Consider the following 6,000-nt stretch of genomic DNA (forward strand, 5'->3'; position numbering starts at 1 on the left):
TACAGCGGTGTACTGATATCTGAGGTACGAGGTATAATAGATGCAGTGTGTACAGATATATAGTATATACAGCAGTGTACTGATATGTGAGGTATGAGGTATAATAGCTGCAGTGTGTACAGATATATAGTATATACAGCAGTGTACTGATATGTGAGGTACGAGGTATAATAGATACAGTGTGTACAGATATATAGTATATACAGCAGTGTACTGATATGAGGTACGAGGTGTAATAGATGCAGTGTGTACAGATATATAGTATATACAGCAGTGTACTGATATGAGGTACGAGGTGTAATAGATGCAGTGTGTACAGATATATAGTATATACCGCAGTGCACTTATATGTGAGGTACGAGGTATAATAGATGCAGTGTGTACAGATATATAGTATATACAGCGGTGTACTGATATCTGAGGTACGAGGTGTCAATACACTGCTGTATTTACTATATACCTGTACACACTGCATCTATTATACCTCGTACCTTACATATTACACTACTGTATATACTGTATACACTGCATATATTATACCCCGTACCTCACATATCAGTACACTGCTGTATATACTATATACCTGTACACACTGCATATATTATACCCTGTACCTCACATATCAGAACACTAGGGAATATACTATATACCTGTACACACTGCATCTATTATACCGCGTACCTCACATAACTGTACACTGCTGTATATAATATACATCTGCATCTATTATACCTCTTTTGTGTGCCAGGCCTGTTTTGTAATCCCAATCCGGCCCTGATGGCATAAATTATAAAATGCAGCAGCAAGAATAGTTCATGGAACAAAGGGAGGGGCTATAAAAGGGGAATGGGGGCCCAATTTAGATTCCTGATATGGGGCCCAGTGATTTTTATGTACGCCCCTGGCTGCAGGCACTAGGCCGGCAGCCTATCAGAGACAGGCGCAGGCGGCGCGATGACGTCATCGCGCCGCCTGAGCCTTACATTACAGCGTGGGACACAGGAAGAGGCTGCATCGCATCGCTGACACTGAGGTGAGTATAAGTGGTTTTTTTTACAATAGTGTTACTGGCACATTGGGGGGGGCTTATTACAATACTGGCACATGATGAGGGGGGTACTTAATACTGGCACATGATGGGGGGGACTTAATACTGGCACATGATGGGGGGGGGACTTAATACTGGCACATGATGGGGGGGGACTTAATACTGGCACATGATGAGGGGGGACTTAATACTGGCACATGATGGGGGGGGACTTAATACTGGAACATGGGGGGGCTTAATACTGGCACGTGATGGGGGGCTTATTATTGGCACGTGATGGGGGGCTTATTACTGGCACGTGATGGGGGCTCTTGTTACTGGCACGTGATGGGGGCTCTTGTTACTGGCACGTGATGGGGGCACTTGTTACTGGCACATTGGGGGCTCTTGTTACTGGCAGTGGCACGTTATTGAGGGCACTTATTACTGGCACATTATTGGTGGGCACTATAGGGGCATCTACTGAGGCCACAAAGAAGGGGTGTTTTATATGGGGGGCTCTGTACAGTAGCATTTTATACTGGGACACATTATGGTGGGTACTATGGAGAAGGGGAGAGAGGAGTACTATGGAGTCATCTACGGGGGGCACTAAGAAGGGGTATTTTATACTTGCAAATTATGGGGGACACTGAGGGCATCTACTGGGGCACGATATATGGGACATTTTATACTGGTACATTATGGGGGGGACTAGCAGGAAGGGGGGAGAGGAGCACTATGGAGGCATTTACTGGGGCACTATATAGGGGTATTTTATACTGGCACATTATGGGGGACATTAGCTCAACTAGGGGCATAAGGGGGTATGTTTTGCACATTATAAGGAGAACTATTTCTACTGGGGGGCATTATGGTGGGTTTTATTACTCCCCCATGGTATGACCCCCTAGTAGCAGCACCAGCCTCTCCCTGCTCTGCTATCCCTCTGCCCCTTCTCCAAATCCTTATTATGAAATCTTTCTCATTAGGATAAAACACATCAGCTCCGCCGAACCCCCGGCCAAGTGTTGAAGTGGCGTCCGAGATCCCCAAGAGCCAAGCCAAGTAACTGTAAGTGTTCATGTGAAATATGTTTATTTTATATATGTACACTCCTGTGAGAGGCGGGGAGGGAGATCTGTGGATGACACTGTTATGGAGGGGGAAATGGGGATGACACTGTCATGGGGTGGATCTGTGGATGACACATATAGCATAAGATGCTATATACGGTATGTGGCATCCACAGATCCCCCCCATAGCAGTGTCATCCACAGATCCCCCTCTCTATAAAAGTGTCATCCACAGACAGCTGGACTTTTCTTCCCTGTTGCGGTTTTAGGTTTTGGGTAAAGTATCGCAGCATTTCTAAGCGTACTTGTGTAAATGTATCGTTGTTATAGCTGCCCCTCCTACTTTTGTCCTGGCCCCCAGTGTGCCCCCCCAATATTTGAAAGCTAGAGACGCCACTGGTTGCAGCGCACAAGCCTAAGAATGTGACTGAACTGGAGGCTTTTGCCCATGAAGAATGGGCGAAGATACCCGTAGATCGATCGCTGCAAGACACTTGTGTCAAGCTATGCTTCACGTTTAAAAGCTGTTATAACTGGAAAAGGATGTTGTACTAAGTACTAAGATTGAATGTCACTTGGGGGTTGAATAAAACTGATAATGATGTGAGCACAGAAAAGACATTTGTGCTTATTTCATTATAAATGTTATGTTATATTTGTCTGACTTACAAGGGCCTCTTTGATTTACAAACCGGATTCCAAAAAAGTTGGGACACTATACAAATCGTGAATAAAAACTGAATGCAATGATGTGGAGGTGCCAACTTCTAATATTTTATTCAGAATAGAACATAAATCACGGAACAAAAGTTTAAACTGAGAAAATGTACCATTTTAAGGGAAAAATATGTTGAATCAGAATTTCATGGGGTCAACAAATCCCCAAAAAGTTGTGACAAGGCCATTTTCCCCACTGTGTGGCATCTCCCCTTCTTCTTACAACACTCAGACGTCTGGGGACCGAGGAGACCAGTTTCTCCAGTTTAGAAATAGGAATGCTCTCCCATTCTTGTCTAATACAGGCCTCTAACTGCTCAATCGTCTTGGGCCTTCTTTGTTGCACCTTCCTCTTTATGATGCGCCAAATGTTCTCTATAGGTGACAGATCTGGACTGCAGACTGGCCATTTCAGTGCCCGGATCCTTCTCCTACGCAGCCATGTTGTGATTGATGCAGAATGTGGTCTGGCATTATCTTGTTGAACGATGCAGGGTCTTCCCTGAAAGAGATGACGTCTGGATGGGAGCAGATGTTGTTCTAGAACCTGAATATATTCTTCTGGATTGATGGTGCCTTTCCAGACATGCAAGCTGCCCATGCCACACGCACTCATGCAACCCCATACCATCAGAGATGCAGGCTTCTGAACTGAGCGTTGATAACAACTTGGGTTGTCCTTGTCCTCTTTGGTCCGGATGACATGGCGTCCCAGATTTCCAAAAAGAACTTTGAATTGTCTGACCACAGAACAGTCTTCCATTTTGCCACACTCCATTTTAAATGATCCCTGGCCCAGTGAAAACGCCTGAGCTTGTGGATCTTGCTTAGAAATGGCTTCTTCTTTGCACTGTAGAGTTTCAGCTGGCAGCGGCGGATGGCGCGGTGGATTGTGTTCACTGACAATGGTTTCTGGAAGTATTCCTGAGCCCATTCTGGGATTTCCTTTACAGTAGCATTCCTGTTTGTGGTGCAGTGTCGTTTAAGGGCCCGGAGATCACGGGCATCCAGTATGGTTTTACCGCCTTGACCCTTACGCACAGAGATTGTTCCAGATTCTCTGAATCTTCGGATGATGTTATGCACAGTTGATGATGATAGATGCAAAGTCTTTGCAATTTTTTGCTGGGTAACACCTTTCTGATATTGCTCCACTATCTTTCTGCGCAACATTGTGGGAATTGGTGATCCTCTACCCATCTTGGCTTCTGAGAGACACTGCCCCTCTGAGAAGCTCTTTTTATACCCAATCATGTTGCCAATTGACCTAATTAGTGTTAATTGGTCTTCCAGCTCTTCGTTATGCTCAAATTTACTTTTTCCAGCCTCTTATTGCTACTTGTCCCAACTTTTTGGGGATTTGTTGACACCGTGAAATTTTGAATCAAAGTATTTTTCCTTTAAAATGATACATTTACTCGGATTAAACGTTTGATCTGTCATCTACGTTCTATTACAAATAAAATATTGACATTTGCCATCTCCACATCATTGCATTCAGTTTTTATTCACAATTTGTTTAGTGTCCCAACTTTTTTGGAATCCGGTTTGTAATTGTAAACAAGATGACTGAAATGATCAAAATCAATGTCAAACTGGCCAAAACACTCAAGTTCAGTGGGGGTTGATTAATTTTGAAAACAACTGTAAGTCTGACCTTACATGCATCTACGCTTACGGAGTACGTTAAAGTCTAACTTATCCCAAGAGGATTGCGATGTCCATTAACCCCAATATTACTACAGGACGATGCAGACTATCAAAAACGGTATGCAATGAATAGTTGGCGTTTGCTGGATCTATGACAATTAAACATCTGCAGCAATCAATCACAGAGGTACAAAAATAAATTTTAATGTGGAACAGGAAATAAAAACTTAAAACAATGGAAGAATGTAAAAAAATCCACATGGAGTTAAATGACAGTCTGAACAAGCTCCCATTCTCTATCTTGAAAGAAAAATATCAAAATTTATTCACATAACAGAGTCTATACATGGGCCGATGAAAGACGCATGCAACAAACTATAGCTGGAAAAATTAGCACCTCAAGTGATTCCAGTACACAAGACGAAAGCCAATCTGATAGCGGACATATGAAGCTGCGCTCTAGGAGAAAAACACCTAAAAAACAGGAAAAAAGGATAATCAGCAAAGAAAAAACTACGAGGCATTGACAGAATCAGTCAAAGGTCAGAAGCAGAGAAAAAAGACGACATGGCGAAAAAGAAACAAAGCAAAATAAAGAGGAAATAACAAAGAGAAAAAAAAATTATAATTCCAAACGCAGACTATCTGAACATGAAATAGCGAAATTGGAAAAAGGTTTGGGGTTTGTACCCAAAAATTACCTTACTGATTTTGACTTTCTTGTTGATTTTTATAGATTCTGTAGACAAATGCGGATAAAAATGTTTTGGTCTGAGAAAAAAATAAAAAAAAATAAACAGGTAATGTCCCCCTTGAATGAACTGCCGTTTTCTTTAAAAAAAGGCGAAGCATTCGATCCAGACATACCGAGCGATATGCTGAAAGCCTTTGAGCAAGCGGTCATGTGAAGTCTCATCCAAAAAGTCATAATAACTGTACAATAAATGAGAGAAAGGCTTTGGGTCCTCTGAAAAATGACATCAATAATAATTAAGAGGGCGGACAAAGGGGGAGCCACTGTCATTAGGGATCGAGAGGCTATGTAGCAGAGGCAATGAAGCAATTGAATGATAATAAGGAGATCCTACCCCTATATTCATGAAGGAACATAGAATATTATTGAATGAGTTCATTCAAAGTGGAATTATAGAGGGAAAGATTGTGAATACTTTAATATGTGAAAGTCCTAAAGTGCCAGTACTATATTTATTGCCTAAAATCCATAAGGACAGATTGAACCCCCCTGGACGCCCTATAGTTTCCTGCATTGGTTCACTGTTGCAACCTGTAGCAATTTATGTAGATTCTTTCTTACAGAGAAAAATAGAAACACCCCAGAGATGTCTATCTGATACTACAGATTTCTTGAGACAACTAGAGAGAGATGTGATGTCACCTTTTATGTCCATTAGATGTGCAGCGTCTGTACATTAATACCCCAATGCGTTAGGGAGTTATTGATGCAGGATGCCAGCCGGACTCCTTCCTGATGACATTATTGGAGTTCATTCTGACAAAAAAATATTTTAG

This window comes from Bufo bufo, chromosome 7 (assembly GCF_905171765.1).
Source record: "Bufo bufo chromosome 7, aBufBuf1.1, whole genome shotgun sequence".
NCBI lineage: Eukaryota > Metazoa > Chordata > Amphibia > Anura > Bufonidae > Bufo > Bufo bufo.